At 42.7% G+C, this 18,622-nt stretch overlaps 1 protein-coding gene across 3 annotated transcripts in view; it reads right to left on the bottom strand.

The window, feature by feature from the left end:
* Otud7b (OTU deubiquitinase 7B) overlaps nucleotides 1-16,834 on the bottom strand; it is a 60,022-nt gene extending 43,188 nt beyond the window's left edge. For 2 of the 3 annotated variants that reach the window (XM_038311503.1, XM_038311505.1), the window contains exon 1: nucleotides 16,529-16,834. The gene's annotated coding sequence lies outside the window, so the exon portion shown is untranslated. Of the gene's footprint in view, nucleotides 1-12,495; nucleotides 12,554-16,528 lie in introns of all 3 variants that reach the window. The other variant, XM_038311504.1, reaches the window with a different exon arrangement.
* Nucleotides 16,835-18,622: the final 1,788 nt, after the last annotated feature.

Here is an 18,622-nt window from a genome sequence, read left to right as displayed (position 1 = left end):
CAGGGCTATTACATGAGAACCTCTGTCCCCCCCCCCAAAAAAAACCCAATAATAAATAATAATAATAACTACAATAAAATACTCTCTCTTATAACATGAGCTAAAGAATCAACTTAGAATACAAATAAAACTGATCATGGCTACGCAAAGGACACCCAATTCTTTATGTTCTTTCCCATCTCAAAACTCTTTCTAGAATTATAGTACAGAAAACATTTCTAATTGAATGAGCTGCAGAAGGTAAATTTAACCAAAGTGTTCCTGTTCACATATTCATAAGGAAGAACTAGGTAAAGAAAATGTCCCAACTGGAATAACTACATGACACTGTTAACGCATTACTCACTACCGAGTGACAAGAAGAACATGAAGAATGGGCATGGAACATTCAGGAAGCCTAGGATGCTAATTCTTCCCAGTCTTCAAAGCACATGGTCTAAAGCAGGCCAGTGTCCAGTTTATGCCCGGGTATAAATGGGGAGGGAAAGAGAAAAGGTATTATGGGCAGGTGGGCCTGTCAGCACAGACACATTTCTTTTTTGTATTCAAGAAGCCTTTGAAACAAAGGAATTCATAAGGTCCCCACCTATTTTTATACTTCTCTTACTTATGTATTTAAAGATTGTCATTTATAGACAATGTATGTAAATGACAGTCTATGTAATAAAGGTTGCAGACATTACCTCTGGAATCCACCAGAGCTCTATCAAAACCCCAAGCTCTATCGCCCTTCTCGTAACCTTGGGTAAGCTGTTTAGCCTCTGTAACCCTGGCAGAGACTCTTGTGCCATTCACCACCGTATTCTCAGCACTTCGGTACTCAGTACTCAGCGCAGTGCCTCAGCCAACAGCAATGACTATTTAAATAATTCATCTGTAATTGTGTGTAAGAATGCTACCTTAAGGGAATGCTGTACTAAATGAGATATAAAGTGCCAGGTGGAAGTCCAGGATAGGATCTACAATCAAGCAGTAATACTGTCTTCCTTTTTTTTCCTCCAGCTAGGTCACAAGTTATGTCAGAGACCCTGGCAGAGAACAAAATGGGGTATGAGCCCTAGAAACCAAGTGTTGGAAGGTGTTTATTACTAGAAATCTGGTCACAAAACCCAGCAAATGTAGTCTTCGCAGATGAAATTAAGAGCAGTGCTAGTTTACACTTGAACAACAAATGGTGATTCAGAAAATGTTATTCTGAATCGTTGGGCATCTGTCAATATGTAGATAAAATCATGGCCAAAAAGAAAAGAAGAAGGTGAGAAGGAGCACTACCTTAATGAGTCACATACAAGCCTCTGATCTGTCAGTAAAATACTAACAGCTTCAGGTACTCACTTCCCTGTAGGGAAGAACACCTATGGGAAGTTGTCAACCCGCTGACAATATAAACCAGCAAGAGCTGACTTCAGACCCACTTCCTACCTTTACTCCAAAAAGACATTACCTACAGCTTACTAGCCCAAGCAGCCATTCCACTTGCAAGGGAAAATTATTTCATCTTTAAAACTGAGAGAAAGAATATACATTTAAGTCCAAATTCCAAAGGACTCTTTCCCTTTGAATACAAAGAGCTGAGCCTCAAAAGAAGACAACACTAATTACTTGTTGTAGTGCATGCTGAGCATGACAGCTGAGAGCACACAGTAGTGTTTAAGTGCACAGAAAACCTATCCAGAACTGAAACAGCCTGTGGTTAGACCTCATCATAATGTGGTCTTTAACTTCCCATTCCATTTCCCAGGCTTCTGATCTGCACTTTTAGCCATGACCTACCTCCTCCTAAGCAATATGATACGGTAAAAGAGAACACTGAAGGACAGTCAGTCAAGAGAGCTCAGGCTGAGCTCCATTGCTCACTGGAAGCAAACAAACTAGTGACTTCAATTCTCAATTCAATATTAGCTGAAAGCCTCTGGCTAGAATCAGTGTTTTCCAAAGGTTCCCATGAGGGAAATCTTCCCAAGAAAAATACCTCAAACCAACCTAATGAAGCTTTCCTATTGCCCTAAACTATTTGAAAATATGCACATTATTTTCTACCCCTTTCCCACAATAAGAATTACTAAATTGTATTTCTCTCCAAATCACTCAAATTTCTCACTATTCATTAGGGAAATTTTTACCTCTACCTTCCATACTTACACAGAATGCTACATGAATTGATTCTGCACTTGGTATTTAGTGTTCATGACTTTGCATTAATATTTATCTTCTTTGCAAATATTTAGTACTCACAGAATGTTCCTGTGTATGCAAGTGCACACTGTGGAAAGACAAATGTGGGTACACACGTGGTTTGTACATGGAGGCATAGAATTGTATTAGGTGTTAGTTCACCTTTAATTATTTATTATTTGCTCACTTACAACTGTTTGTTTATTTGACAGCAGGATCTCTCACTGGCCAGTGAAAACCAGGGACCTGCCTGTCTCCCCTCCCCCAGTTCAGGGATTACAAGCATGACCACCACCACCACCACCGACAGCTTTTCTATATGGGTACAAGAGACCAAACCAATGTCCTCATGCTTGTGACTGACAAACACTTTAAGAACTGCGCTATCTCCCAAGTCCTAATTATTAATTTCTTGATGCATATAACTCTATACCGGAGGCTCAACTTTTCAGAAAGCAAATATACAAACAGTGTTTGTTGTTAATTACCATCTTGGACAAGCAATTCAAACTTTCTGGTCCTTGTTTTCCTCAGCTAGAAAATGATAGTAACATGTAAAGTTCCTTCAGCTCTAAAAATCTGTATGATGCCATATATGCTGCAAAGTCTGCATGTGTTTCTCTCTCTCTCTTTCTCTCTCTCTGTGTGTGTGGTGTGTTGTGTGTGTGTGTGTGTGTGTGTGTGTGTGTGTGTGATGAGAGAGAGAGAGAGAGAGAGAGAGAGAGAGAGCCTGTCTTAAAAGCTGACTGATGGGCAACCTAGCAGGAAAAAGGAGAAAGGAGGGAGGGAGGGGGAGAGAGAGAGAGAGAGTCCTATTTAACCCAGAATGTGGACTCCACAGGACCTATCCTCTTACTCTTACTTATTGGACAACACCTTCTTAGCATCACTCTGGTGCACCTGCCAGAGCCGAGTACACAAACAGTGCTCAGGAGACAGGAATGTATCATCTTCACCAGTCAGCAAACACCAAAGGAAATTTACACAATCTTAATTTTCATGATGAACAAGTATATTATAAAAAATTACAGGGCTGGAGAGATGGCTCAGAGGTTAAGAGAATTGTCTGCTCCTCCAAAGGTCCTGAGTTCAATTCCCAGCAACCACTTGGTGGCTCACAACCATCTGTAATGGAGTCTGGTGCCCTCTTCTGGCCTGCAGGCATACACACAGACGGAATATTGTATACATAATAAATAAACAAATATTTTTTAAAAAAATTACAAAGATGATGTGAAAGAAGCAAGGATATGGCAACACTTAAGTCTAATTTTCAAATTCTTTTTCAGGATTCTGAGAAAAGTAATGGGGAATCTCTATCTCTGGTCAGTAAGTAATAACAATAGCAGGCAAGAATAAAGGACATCAGGGACTTGTCCCCTAGTAAGTGATGGTAAATCAAAAGAAACAGAAGCAGGTGCTCACCGCGGGCTCTAACAGCAGACAAGAACTTGCTGCCTAACATGTGTAGTTGTCAACACACACTTCCCCACGTCTGGACCTCAGCTCCTCCATGGAGACCAGCTCCACAGAACAGCAAGCTTTACAAATGTCATGTCTCAAAGAAGAAAGCTCCTTTTCCTTTGCTCTTAGCTGCTAATGATTCAAAAGGCACAAAAAAGGGGGGCTGGAGAGATGGCTCAGTGGTTAGGAGTGCTGGCTGCTCTTCAAGGACCCAGGTTCAATTCCCATGGAGCACATGGCAGCTCACAACTGTCTGTAACTCCAGCTCCAGGGGATCTAACACTCTCTCACAGACATGCATGCAAGCAAAACACCAATGCACATGAAATAAGTAAATAAAATAAAAATACTTTTAGAATGCACAAAAGGATTAACTCATTTAAAATAGCTTTGACCGAAAGAGAGGGAGAGAGGGAGGGAGGGAGGGAGGAAGGGAAGTAACCCTACTGCAGAACACAAAATTGACCTTTCCAGATATATTTTCCATATGATGTTATCCAATTAACTGTTAGTATACAGCCTGGAGATAGTTAAATTACAAGGCTTCTATAAAACCCTCCACCAGGTTTTGAAGAGTTAGGGAAAGATGCTATGCTCCTGTCCACAGTCCTATTCTGCAAAATCTAACCTCTGCTTCTTTGCTCTTTCCCTGACTTCAGCATCTTCCCAACCTAAGAATACTCTGAGAACCACAAGGTAGTAGAATAGTCTGGGGCTAGAGCTCCTTCCCCTCTTTTTTCCCCAAGTTCCTAAAAAAAGTCAAGGCTACAGGCAATTTTCTCCAACACCAGATCTCCCTATGGAGACAGCCAAAGGGGGGGGGGGGGGGTATTATTTATGGACTATGTAAACTTATTAAACCAACACAATCAATTACATGTACATAGTAACAGCAAATTTTTCATCTTAGGCTTTTTGTTTGTTTTGTTTTTGTTTTTTGAGACAAGGTTTCTCTGTGTAGCCCTGGCTGTACTGGAACTCGCTTTGTAGACCAGGTTGCCCTCAAACTCACAGAGATCCACCTCCCTCTGCTTCCCATGTGTTAAGATTAAAGGCATGCACCACCATGCCTGGCACATCTTAGGCTTCTCGACCAAAGCTAAGTTACCGATTGATCTATCTCTGTAACCCTAATTATTAACATCTTAATTCTGAAGACATTAATAGAAGCCACTCTAGCCCCACACATTCTCTTACAACCTTCATGTGATCCAAAAGAGACACTCCACCAAAATTTGACCTAACAATAACTGTAAAGAAAAGTAGTTGAAGTAAAATTCAGGTACATTTCAGAAATATAATTGAATTTGGGGTTATCTACTTCAAAAACTTCATGATATTATGCTTCAGAACTCCAAGAGGAAATTAAACTTCAAGTTAAACATACAAACTTAAGTATATAAAATTACTAATATTAGACTGTTCATACAGTTACCTTAATAGTTAACTTTTATTTGGGGATAGGGCAAATCACTGAGGCCCAAACAATGTTTTGTTAGGGCTTTAGGCTGCAGAACTAATATGACTTTGATGCTTTTTAAAACAATCGTCTGTAGCTTTTGAAACATCCTGCCTTCAATTTTGTTTGTTTATTTATTTATTTATTTGTTTGTTTGTTTGTTTGTTGAGACAGAGTTTTTCTGTGTAGCTCTGGCTGTCCTGGAACTTACTTTGTTCAGGCTAGACTAGAACTCAAGACATTCACCTGCCTCTGCCTCCTGAGTGCTGGGATTAAAGGTGTGTAACCAACAACCTAGGCCTACTCAATTAAAAAAAAGGGGGGGAGGGAGGAAGCAAGCAAGCTGGGCAGTGGTGGGGCATGCCTTTAATCCCAGAGGCAGAGGCAGGTGAATCTCTGAGTTAGTAGCTAGCCTGGTCTACAGGACAGCCAGGCCTACACAGAGAAACTGTCTCATAAAACAACAATAAGTAATTCTGGTAATCCCACAGTGGGTAGGCTGAGGCAGGACTGTGAATTCTGGAACAGGCCAGTGCAAGCTACATAGTTAGACCTTATCTCCCCCCCCAAAAAAAGTTGGGAAGTGAGAGGTGGGAGGAGACATGGCTAAAAGAACATGTACACATGTATATAAGAATGTGTGCTGGCCAGGTGGTGGTGGCGCACGCCTTTAATCCCAGCACTCGGAGGCAGAGGCAGGCGGATCTCTGTGAGTTCGAGGGCAGCCTGGTCTACAAGAGCTAGTTCCAGAACAGGCTCCAAAGCTACAGAGAAACCCTGTCTCGAAAACCAAAAATTAAAAAAAAGAAAGGAAGGAAGGAAGGAAGGAAGGAAGGAAGGAAGGAAGGAAGGAAGGAAGAAGAAAGAAAGAAGAATGTATGCTGGAGGTGGAGACATGGTTAAAAATACTTGTACACATGTATGTAGGAATGTGTGTATCACGTTTTCTTCTTTAGGTCAAAATTTCCTTGTCTTCAGCAGCATTTAGTAAGTAAACAGAGGTTGTTGTTGTTGTTGGTGGTGGTGGTGGTGGTGGTGGTGGTGGTGGTGGTGGTGGTGGTGGTGGTGTGTGTGTGTGTGTATGTGTGTGTGTGTGTGTGAATATTCATCTCTAATGAGGATATCAAGACCTTGACGACAAAAGCAGAATCTGATAGCTACTGAAGTGAGTCTGGCCACAGGAACACACAAGGATCAAAAGTCACCAGGATCACTTCCCAGGAGTTTCCCACTGCGATGATATCACCTATCCATTTCTGCTTTAACTTCCAAGGAATGTGCTCTTACTCCCTGCAGGAAATTAGTCTTGAGTGTACTTTATGTATATTTCAATATACTTTTTGTTGCAGGATGTTTCTTTGTAAATTTTACTTTTATAGGGACATCTCCAATTTTTAAATTAAAATAAGAGTTCACTAACTCAATAGATACCCTTATTTTTTTATTAATCTGACCATTTAATCACTAATCATAACTAATTGTTACTAAATGCTTACTGTGGTAAGACCCACAAGGAAAACAAAAATAAGGGACGACTTGTCTGTTTTCAAGGCACTTACTGTGCTTAAAAGAGGTATACCAATGGCACAAACAAGCCAAAGGATGAGAACATACAAATACTACACGACAAGTACCAACATCACGGTACAGATCAGCAGTTGCAACAGTCGGTCGCATCCTACTGGGAGACGAAACAAGAAAGATGCTGTAAAGACTGAACACCAGATCTTAATGGCTGGTAGGGGCTCTTTAGCAGTGGAAAGAGGAAGTAAACTTAAAGATTAAGTGGCAGCATAAACTAGATCCACATCTAGACACATCTGAGAAAGCGATTTTGAGAACATTGCAAACACTGTATTATCTGTTGACAATAGTAAGACTATACTTACATAAGATTTATACAGTATACATAAACATGTTTATGAATATGCAATATGTAGGAAAAAAGTATAAAATCTAAAAATGCAATGATCAGGACCACAGTCTCTTCTTGAAAAGAGGAAGGGGGACGGATGTAGGGTAGGACTTCAGCTATATTTGTAAAATATTTAAAGAGTGTAAGACATCTAAAACAAATATGATAAAATAGTAATATTCTTTAAATTTGAGTTGTGGACTCAAAATTATGTTAGGGCTTTTTCCCTAAAATTTCCTAAATGTTTAAAATAGCTCCTCATGAAAAACTGAAAAGCAGCCAGGCAGTGGTGGTGCACGCCTTTAATCCCAGCACTCAGGAGGCAGAGGCAGGTGGATCTCTAAATTCCAGAACAGCCTGGTCTATATAGTGAATTCCAGGAAAGCCAGGGCTATAAAGAGAAACCACGTCTCAAAATAAAATAAAATAAAATATAAAAAAAACAAAAAAATTGAAAAGGCTGGATAGGCAGCCGGCAAACTCTGGAAATCACGGGTTGGGGAACATAGCTCAGCAGCAGAGCAGCGCCTAGTACGCAAAGGTGACCCTGGGGCCAAAGCCTCACACAACAGAGGAAAGCCGGAAATAAGGGCCATTAATGCAATGGTAACACTCAGAAGTGGGATAGTTCTTCTAAACTTTTAAGGCAGTCGTTTTCAACCGTCCTAATGCTGTAACTCTTTAATACAATTCTTTCTCTATAATACACCGCCATGTGATGGTGACCGCCAACCATAAAGTTATTTTGTTGCTACTTGATAATTGTAATTTTGCTACTGATATGAATTGTAATGTAAACATCGGATATGCAGGATATCTGATATTCAACCCCTGTGAAAGGGTCCTTCAACAACTCCCAAAGGGGTTGCGACCCACAAGTTGAGAACCACTGTTTCAAGAGAACAAGTGATTGGTTTCATTTTAGGCTGGAGTCATAAATACTTCACACAGTATACACAAGAAGCGTCTAGAACAGGGTGGAGTAGGGGCTGACAAACTGGTTAAGAATGAAGTTTTTATATTGCCATCCCAAATCAGATAGCTGAGGGGAGTGAGAACCACCTTCCCAAATAACTTAAATGCCGGTGGAGCAAAGTCATCTCCCCCAAAACAAAGCCAAGGAAACTTCCAGCTACAAAGGAATCCAGACAAGGACTGGCTGTGAGTAGCTCTTCTGTAACTCCTTTCTCCCCTCCCCCAACACTCATAAACAAAAACAAAATGTACCCTTGCCCACTTGAGAAAGAATCAAGAATTGGCAGATCTGCTGAAGTGGACAGCTTCCAAACCAAAGCCCTTTTCTGGAGAAGATGTTGACACAGCTCAGAAAACAGAAGAAAATCGCAAGTCAGTCAAGATCTGAGGAAGGCCATCAGAAAGTACCCATCCTTCCACACTCCCCAGAGTCTTAACTTCCCCAAGGGAATCGGGAAACTGAAAATGTTCCCTATCTGATCCTGTTTTTCCCCAGCAAAGAATGACACACAAACTCCCATGAAAACCAATCTCCTTCCACAATTAAAAGATAATCCTAACAATACCTTCTAGGCACCTAATTGACCCAGGTCAAAAGTCCCTCCTAAGTGGTATTTCAAAGCAGGATTTTCTCAATCAAATCTTAGGAAATACCATTGTTCCCTTTGGTTAAAAATGACAGTGGGATGGGGGTAATAATAAGCCCTTCTGTCTTGTAGCACAACACAAGGAGGGAGAATGAAACAAACACTGAAACAGGACAGCAGAGAGAACAGTGGGTGACCTCACATTTATTCATCACCTGCCAAAGGTCAGCCACAAAGACTGAATTGTAGACTGAGCTACTAAAACTAGTCTGTGATTCTGATTAAATCCTCAGGTATTCAATTTGAAATTAATAAAATATAGTAATCCTTCCAGTTCTCTAACTCCATAAATTCCATCAACAAAAATGCTCTGGTTAAACAGGAAAGTACCAAAAGGCCCTTTGCCTTCTTCATTTCAAATACACTTTAGACACCACTGAAATAACCTTTCTTGGGTTTGAAACTTATCACCCATTTGCTTATAATCCTTATTATCGCCCCATTTACTGCACTACCAGTTAAAGCACGCCAGTGGTAGAGCACATACCTAGCATGCACAAGACTGAGTTCAATTCTCAGCACCACAAAATAAACATAAGTTAAGCATGGAGGTTCACGACTGTACTTAGGAACACTTATGAGGCTGGCAAAGGAACCGCTATAAATTCAAGACCAGCCTGAGTTACATAGTTTAATTCCAGGCCTGCCTAGGTTATAGCATGAAACTCCATCTCAATAAATAATGGATGGATGGATATACTGACAGGAGATAAAGCTCCACATGATCCAGCCTTGCCCAATTTTGTCTGCCATCCATAATTTCTTAGGCACTACATAAATCTGTTTCATTCCTTTACTTTTTTATTCAAGCTATAGTCTCAGCATACAGTGTGCTACTCTCTCTCAGTCTCCTGTAGGCTGCATGCTTAGCTCAACCTTCCCTTCCAATGTCATCCTCTGGGAGGCCATCTGTTTGTCCTGTCGTTGCAGACCCATGGCAGAAATGACGTGTGGGCCTCCACTCTCTACCCCTTAACTTTATTACAGCTTTTATCACACTTCATCTATATATTTACTATCTTTCAATTAGACCCATTATTCTCCACCTTCCTAATGCTGTGACCCTTTACTACAGTTCATGTTGTGGTGACCCCCATCAAAATATTGTTTTGTTGCTACTTCATAACTTTTTGCTTTTGCATAACTTTAACTTTGCTACTGTTATGAATAGTACTATAAATATCTATTTATACGACCCCAAAGGGGTTGTGATCCACCAGGTTAAGAACCACTAAATTAGATCCTTATGCTTCTTGTGAGCAGAGACTTTTCCTGACCCATTCCCACCTCTCCAGCACCTAGGACAGAAGTTTTTAAGATGCAAGACATCCAATAGACACTGGGTGGGGCAAAGGCTAGAAAACAGAACCAAATAAACAGGAAAGGAGAAAGAAGAAGCAACCGGGATGGCTTGAAAGGAAGAAATGCTAACACTCGGGCTTACTGCCAGTCTCCACCATGCTGCTTCCTCTGAAGCCATCCTCGCACAGCTGCAGCCAGTGCATCTTTGTGATACCTGTTATCCACGGCCGCCACCCCCAACTCTGGCAACCAAAGCAGCTTTCGTCGAACATGTGCCATTTGAAATCAAATATATCCCAAATTGAACTCATCATGTTTTCCTTAAAAATAAGGAAATCTGAGGCTGCAGAGATGGTTATGCATTTAAGAGCACTTGCTGCTCTTCTTAGAGGAGCAGGGTCATGGACCCAGCACCCACATTAGGTAGCTCACAACCAACTGTAACTATGGTTTAGTGAATCGGGCACCTTAACCTGGCCAAGAGGCATTTCCACGGTTCATATACATACATGCAGAACCTGCTATATACATCACATACATACAAAAATTTTTAAAAAGTAAAAATAAAGAAATCTTCTAAATGACTTTATCTCAGCCCACAGTGTCTCATATAGCCCAGGCCTGACAAGTCCTATCTGACTCCTCACCGTCCTGGGTCTCCTTACCCAGTTCTCAACTTGTCTTTCACTATCTCATTTCTACTCTTTTCTGTATTCTACCTTCAATCACTTCAGACTCCAGATATCAATCTCTATTCCCTGTAAAACAATAAGCCAACTTCTGTCTTACTGTCATATCACTATTTTAATAAAAAAAATCTTCATAAGTTCCCTTTTCCCTATTTTCTATCTCTCAACACATAAATTTATTAGCCTAGCTTTTAAGACTCCCTTTTCCTGTAAACACAGCCCCAAATAATCATTTCACTACTACTCAGGGCAATCTAATCAACATTCCTAGAATATCTTGAATATTATTCTGTTTCTAGGATTTTGTTTGGTCCCTTTGATTTCTTGGTTTTTGCTGCTGTTCTGTCTTGTTTTTTGTTTGGTTTTTAGTTTTTTGAGGCAGGTTTCTCTATGTAGCATTAGCTGTCTTAGAACTCACAGAGATCTGCCTGCTTCTGCCTCCCAAGGGCTAGGATTAAAGGCGTGTGCCACCTCCATTTGGGGTGTGTGTGTGTGTGTGTGTGTGTGTGTGTGTGTGTGTGTGTGTGTGTGTGTGACTATACCTGACTTCCCTAATGCACTTTTATAAAGTATCTGAAATGCTATAATTCCTATGTGGTACCTTCCATAATTACCAGAGTACTCTTCTCCTAAAGTGTCTATGGCATAAGACCTGGGCCATGCAATTCATAATATACTTTCAATTTAAAAGTGTGCCTCGCATGTAAATACAGGCTCAAAAGATATCCAACCATTTCTGACTTCCAGCCGAACTCAAAAACTCAAGAACACGAAGCTGCATGTTGCCCTGGTCCTTCAAGCACTTAGCACAGAACTGAATAAAAACAAGTTTAACTAACTCTTTTCACTTCAAACTATTTCTCAGAAGAAATAAAGGAATAAGATATCACTATAAGATAACACAGTTGAACTTAATCCCAATCTAGCTAGAGATGATAAAATTCTTGTCTTTGCCGCTTCTGGTTTCCAACTCGGAAGTACAACCACCTGACTAGAGGTCAGCAATGCCCGTGCTCATGGCGTCACAAATGCATAGCTCTGTAGTGACTGCAAGAAGGTCGCGGCGGGCAGGGTGAAGGCGGCAGTCCACTAAAGAACAGCTGAGTGCCTGTTGCATGGAGACCTTTCTTTCATACACACCTTTTTAAATTAGCCGTATTACCGGAGAATTTTCCTTTAAGATAGCTGGAGAAGATTTTTCAGTGCCCAAGACTTTTAAGAAAGCTACCTTAGTCGTTAACAATGCAGTGGGTTCCCCAGACAAGATGAAAGAAGATCCATTCTAGCTGGAACGCAGACATCATCGACCAACTGTTCTTATGCATGAGGGAGATAGCCTGAGAGGCCACATTCACCTTCACAGTTTTTTAAATTAGCCTACATTAAGATACTTAGTACAGTCTAGTTTTAATTACCTATAAATGGACTATTAGTTTTGTGGATTTCTAAAACCAAATATTTAAGCCAAAATTGTACAAACTGTACAATTGTACTCCATCATTCCTACAGACTTTCCTTGCTATCAGATAATATAGGTTTAGAAGTGTAAATTCAATATCAGTATAACCCCCAAAAGAGTAAGTCTGGCTTTAAAAATATTTTTTTTGGCAGGGTGGGGGTTACGAGGCAGGGTTTCTTCGGTAGTCGAGGTTGTCCTAGAACTAGCTCTGTAGACCAGGCTAGCCTCAAACTCACAGAAATTCACCTGCCTCTATCTCCCAAGCGCTGGAATTAAAGGCATGGGCCACCACCATCAAACAAAATAATGCATTTTTAAAATAATAAATTTGTTCAAAAAGTGTTGCATTCTTATGCCAGTACCCTCAACATTAGCTGCTAAATGCCCTGGAAATATGATGTCATCCTTACCACAAGCTTTGGAGCAGAACCCCGCCATAGTCTTGCGATTTCTCCACAGGCTGGTGCACTATGAGACAGGGACAAGCAGAGCTCAGACAGCAGGTACACAAATACAAAAACTTCTATATGGAATCTTTCATCTACTGGCTATATATCTTTGGGCCAGGATGGTACAGAAAAGAAGCAGAAGAGTCACAATGTACCGGCGCCTGCCTGACTCCTTGTCCCTGAGTTCCTGGACCAAAGGGCTCAATATTTCTCATTAAATCCACCCTTTGTTCAAGGACCTACAATGACTCTATTGACCCTTCTGTCCACATCCAACAGTTTTGGCCTCTGAGTCCCTTCCACCGTCTTACTCCCCGTGACTGGACCAGCCCACATTTTCCCCAGTCACTCTCACACAAAACTTAGTCATTCATACATACCATCACTGCACACTGTATATTCTACACTTTATTTGGAAAATGCTTTTGTTGGGTTTTTGATACTGGGTTTCATGTGTCCCGGGCTGGGTCTGAATTCACTACACATCTAAGGAAGGGTGCCCAGAAACCTCTGCTCTTCCTGCCTCTACCTCCCAAGAACAGGGATTACATAGATGCACCACCACAACCGATCTATGCAGGGCTGACAACAGCCCCCATCCCCTCAGAAAATCTTTTTCTTTTATTCCTAACACAGAAAAGATTTTTATTCAACTTTAGTGTGCACACTTATATAGGTAATAACCTGGGCAAGGTAATGTCATAAAGAGAAGAACCAAAGTTCATCTAATTTCATAGTCCATAGTTTCCTATGACTAATCCATAATCTCCCAAGTCCATTTCAAAACATACTGATTCAGAAAGCTCTGTTTAATTTCATTAATTCCTTCTTACTTCAAGTTTTCTCCAGCCCATCCACATGCCAGTATAACTGTTTAGACAGTTTCTGACATATTAAAGTGTTTAAACACTAAAGCCTCTTCCCATGTATGTCACCATTCACCATCCTCCTTTGCCCTGATCTGTGTCCCACATATTACCTCCCTACCCTTCACCTCCCACTCCAAGGGAAAAGACACCTGTTTCACATCTATCTCCCCAAAGGCTGCCACTGGAGCTTGCAGGTTGCTTCATCCATAGGGGTGTTCAAACATTATTCAGCAAGGAATGTTTAAGTCCTCTCTTCTATTATCTTAAAAAGCCAAGTAAATTCAGCAGTTCATGATAAAAACTGCCCTGCACAGAATTTTAATTGTCTGAATCTATCAGACACTACTAAGATTCCAGTCACCATTCCACATAGGAAACATATCACTGAGATCACATTTCCAAGGACTGATTTTTTCCCTTGGGTGGGATAAGTGTTTGTGCCAAGGAAGACACAAACACAGTCTCTCTCTCTCTCTCTCTCTCTCTCTCTCTCTCTCTCTCTCTGTGTGTGTGTGTGTCTCTATCTCTCTGTCTTTCTCTGCCTCTCTGTCTCTATCTGTCTCCTCTCTCTCTCTCTCTCTCTCTCTCTCTCTCTCCAATAGTCTCAGTCAGTACTGTTAGAATACTTGAGGCATCTGGGAGTCCAGAAACACTAACAAGCAATACAAATCTCCCACAATAATGTGAACATTCATCTGTGATAATAAATTGTCCTATCCCAGCTCACTTGGCTGCTACACAATGTGCCTCACACTGTACCTCAAATTTCTAAAAAGGCCTTCTGAGAACTAAGAATAGTGGTGGATCTATTGGGCTGCTTGCTTTACACTCATTTCTAGGTTTCCACAAACTCTTCACTCCCCACCCTGTGGAATAATATATACAGTTCAACAAAAGGAAGTCAGCTATAAACAGAAGTCACCCATCTGTCATAACTACTATGGGGACCAGTCAATTCACAAGGATTAAAACATCTATATAACAGTCAAGACTCCAAGTGGATATATGTGATTCTTATTAATCCGATTTAGACTCCAACTGAGATATTTTTCCACTAATGGGTAGGAGAGAAAAAGAGAGATAAAGCAATTATCATGCCAAGGAAGTTCCAGGCTAGTGATATAACTCCACCACAGAGCATCTGACCAGGTGCACCTGGTCGTCTTGCTTTACACCGCACACCAGAACCCACTGCTGCCACCCTGCCTTACACAGCGCACCGGCCTTTTTTCTTTGGCAAAGTTTTACTTTTTTTTTCCTCCACAGAAGTCGTCCCTGGTACTAAAGGAAAAGAATAAGACAAATCAGACCACCAAAAGTAATAAATCAGTAGTAGTTTGGAAACAAACTTCCATCTTTACCTCCTATTTGAATGTGTAATGTCCCAAAGCAGACATCTATTCGATTCTAAATTATTCACGGTAATGGGTAATGATTGGCCAAAAGGTGCTGATAATCCAAAGTGAGAGGGAAAAATCGAAAAAGAATCTATTTTGGTTTTGGAATATATGTTTTTCAGCATATTTGCCTTCTCAATTATTCGTAGCATGAGCTAATATTTGTGTTCATGTTCAGTCTCTAAGTACAACAGAAACTGGCCTGTTAGGAAGGCGTTCTGAAGATGCCAGCTCACTAGTGAAGTTAGAACAGACTGCTATTCAGTTCTGTACATGAGGAACAGCCAATTTCTTTTATCTTGCAGTTCTGCTCAGTCTTCAAAATATCAACAGACTAGTACAGCAGGTTAGTAAGCGGAAAAGACCTGCCTGAAAACAATGAGGGCAAAGAACATAATTAATTCTTCATTGTTTACCTAGAGCATGTTCATTTGTCAGCTATGCACAGCCGACATTTAACTACAAGTCTGACTCTCCATCCCTTCAGGAACACATCTCATAAGAAACACATTTTCTAAAATTAAAATAGAAATAAGCTATTCTTTTGGATTCATCTCACCACTACTATTTCTTATTTTGCTTTTCCACCTCTGAAACAGGTTCTGAGAGACAAAGGGATCCTGCCTTCTGAAAGACCTCCTAAGTATATAGTAGGAAAAGCCAAAGACGGACAAATTACCAGCTTCTAGTTTCCTAAATAAAACATCTGTAGTACTCACAAAAGATAAAGAAAATGCCAAAGTCGAGCTAGCTTTGCAGTCATGAAAATTCCCTAAGACGTGTGTGTGTGTGTGTGTGTGTGTGTGTTTGGTAGGGGATAACCTCTTAGATCAAATTTCATCAGTCCACTTCTTTCAATTTCCCCATTTTTACATGTGCCTTGCGCTCAGAAAAGACACCTAGGTTAGATAGACACTCTATCACCAGAGAGGAGAGACAGACTCTGAGGGCTGGTCCTTGTGAGCCGACAAGCTAAAAATACGCCGGCCCAGTAAACAAATCCCATTCCATCTCGACAGGAGCCACACACCGTTAACCTAGTAATTATGAGAAGAGTGAGATCACGCAGCCCCCGGCTTACTCATCATCAGCTTCTAAAGTTTCCATCGGCTCAGAGCAACTTTTCTTTTTTTCTAGAGTCCATAAGCCTGCCCTAGAATTTCTACACCTACACTTACAATCTCCCCTCTCTCCCTCTCCTCTCTCTCTCTCTCTCTCTCTCTCTCTCTCTCTCTCTCGCCCTCCCCCCCTCCCCTCACCCTTCCTCCATCACTGGTCGCACTCCCTTTGGCTATCGAGAAGCAGCACAAACTTGTCTTTTCATTTTACTTTTATAATGACTTCAAAAGAACTTTATCCCACTAGGTTGAGGGTGCCGACGGAGGCCACTTGACCCCCCTAAAACTCCGCCATCCCTCCCCAAAAGCCTAGCGGACAAGAGGGGGCCATCCAAACTGCCCAGCACAGCTCGGGAGAGGACAGGAACCGCCGGGCAGGGCTGGGAGCGCGGGACGCAGGTGAAAAGACTGGCGTGAAGAGGGAAGGTGGGGACCAAGCAGGGAACGGCGAGGCGAGACGAGGAGCGGGTACTCAAGGGAGATGGCTTCAGGTGAAGTCTGGTCAGAAAGAGGGAGCAGTGGAGCTCCAAGGCGCAGAGTTTGGGACGCTGGAGAGGCGGGGGGGGGGGGGGAGGACGGGGAGGGTTGTCAGGGCTGGGGGCTCCGTTACCCTCGCGACTCTCAGGGCAAGGCTCTAGGCCGGGGCGGAGCGCGGGGCCCGGCCGCCTCTCCTCATTCCTCGGCAGTGACCCCGGGGTCCGAGCGGCCCCTCCCCCGACGACGATGGAGGCGGAGGCGGACACTGCGACCGCGACTGTTGCTCTCCACAGGAACTGGAGCCGGAGCCAAGCCGGGACTGACCGAGGCTGGCCTCTCCCCAGTGGCTTTCCGCCGGCTCACACCGGGTCGCCACTCCGACTCCAGCGGCTGGTTCAGGATCGGTGGCTCTCGGCCGTCCGGCCGGAAACAAGAGCCCGTTTCCGGCCGGAGCGGGTTGGCGGTGACACCCTAGCCGCCCCCGGGCCTCCTCCCGCCCGGCGCGGCCAGCCCCGCCCCGCCCCGCCCCGCCCCGCAGCAGCCCCGCCCTCAGGCTGCTCTGGGGCCGCGGCCAGTTTGGCGCTTGCCCGGCGCGTGAACCCCCGCGCGTTCTTGGCTCGCGTGCCCGAGCCCCCGGGCTGAAGCAGTTTTGAGCCGGGAGCTGGGTGCTCGGCAAGGACTCTTAGGACTTTGGGGTCGCCTCAGTTGGCGCCGGCCCTTTGGGAAGAAATAGAAACGGGCGGATTAGTTTCTCGAAAGGTGAGAAGGATGAAAATATTTGAGAAGAGGGCTGAAATTCTAGTTACTCCAAGCAGTCCTTCTGGACCGACCAGAGGAAAAATAAACAGCGCTTCTTACAAACCAGCCCCGCCCAGTTATGCGTTCCCCCTTGTTCCTTCACTTGAGCGTAAGCTTTGCGTACAGTATTTACTTTGCATAACAATGACTCCCTAATGACGCCTTGGCCGCATACCTAGCGTTGTCGGTAAAAGTTATATAGTACTTTTGATGGTTAATGTGTTTTTACAACATTACAGCATAATTCGACGCCAGAATTTATTGAAGCCCTACTGTGGTAACGGCATTGCACTACTCCGTAATACTGGAAATAGAAAAAGTCAAAGGACACCAATTCCAAGCATCAACGGTCTTACAATGTTAGTATTAGTGAAATGCATTAACGTACTTTATGCAAGGCAAGAAAAACATGTGCCATGTAGGTTACAGTAAGCTGCGCCCAGAGAGGGCATAGACAAGCCGTCTCAACCTTCTGTATCTGTAAAAGAATATGGACTGCTTCCAGAAGAACCACTTGATTGCAAACACAAAATGGGGCCAGCCTCTGCTACGCACTAACCTAAAGAATCGTAGATTTTAGTTCAGACACTTAACATCGTGGTGCCCAGTGTACACATTCAAAGCAGGGTTTATTGTCAAAATTATGTTCTTTGGGCTTATGTGACAACAGATCCTACAGTCAGCTTTTCTTTTTCCTCACTCCTCTCTGGGTCTTTTGGTTTCTAAAGGGGAGGGAGGGATGAAGCATGGAGCCCTCCAGACTAGCAAACTGACACCTGAAACATGAACCCTGCTGGACAGCTCTGTCTCTTGAAAAATTCCCCTTAAGTTTAGAGTTGAAGGTTTAGGTCTGGACCTAGAGCCATGTGTACATATCTCAGCCAAGCAGAGCAAGGTGCCTTGCATGGAACAACATACCAGAACTTATAATGCAACTTAACAAGCAGCAACGTTAAGGCCAGAGCTTAAAAGATTCAGGGACTGCTGACTGTGGCCTCGGCTTAGTGACAAATTTGAAAAGAACAGGATGAGATCTGGTCACTTCTGTTGATTCTAATTGAATTCCGTAGATCCTACCAGACCTTGACAGCTAAGTCCTGAGGCGGGAAAGCAGAACTGTGCAAAAACTGAAGGCTGTTTTCACCATGGAATCCAGGACCCCGCTGGTGCTCATCTCAACTGTCTGTTCTGCTCACCACTCTCAACCGACTCTATGGGACCAGGTCTGGAGCCCAAAGGTTCTCTCCACCTTGAGCAGACTTTTTCTTTGGCAGGGACCACAAAAAGGGGTCCTGATTCAAAAAGCTGAGCCAAGTTGCTGGTCAAAGTTGTGTAAGTGACCACACACTGTGGGCCCTGCCTGGAAATTTAGGGATCAGGAAGTGGTGGTGTTGCTGTTGCTTTGTTTCTTACCCTGACCGTTCATCAG

Source organism: Arvicola amphibius, chromosome 14, assembly GCF_903992535.2.
Source record: "Arvicola amphibius chromosome 14, mArvAmp1.2, whole genome shotgun sequence".
In the NCBI taxonomy this organism is placed as follows: Eukaryota; Metazoa; Chordata; class Mammalia; order Rodentia; family Cricetidae; genus Arvicola; species Arvicola amphibius.
The sequence above is the reverse complement of the archived record's forward strand: the minus strand, read 5'-3'. Positions and strand labels throughout refer to the sequence as shown.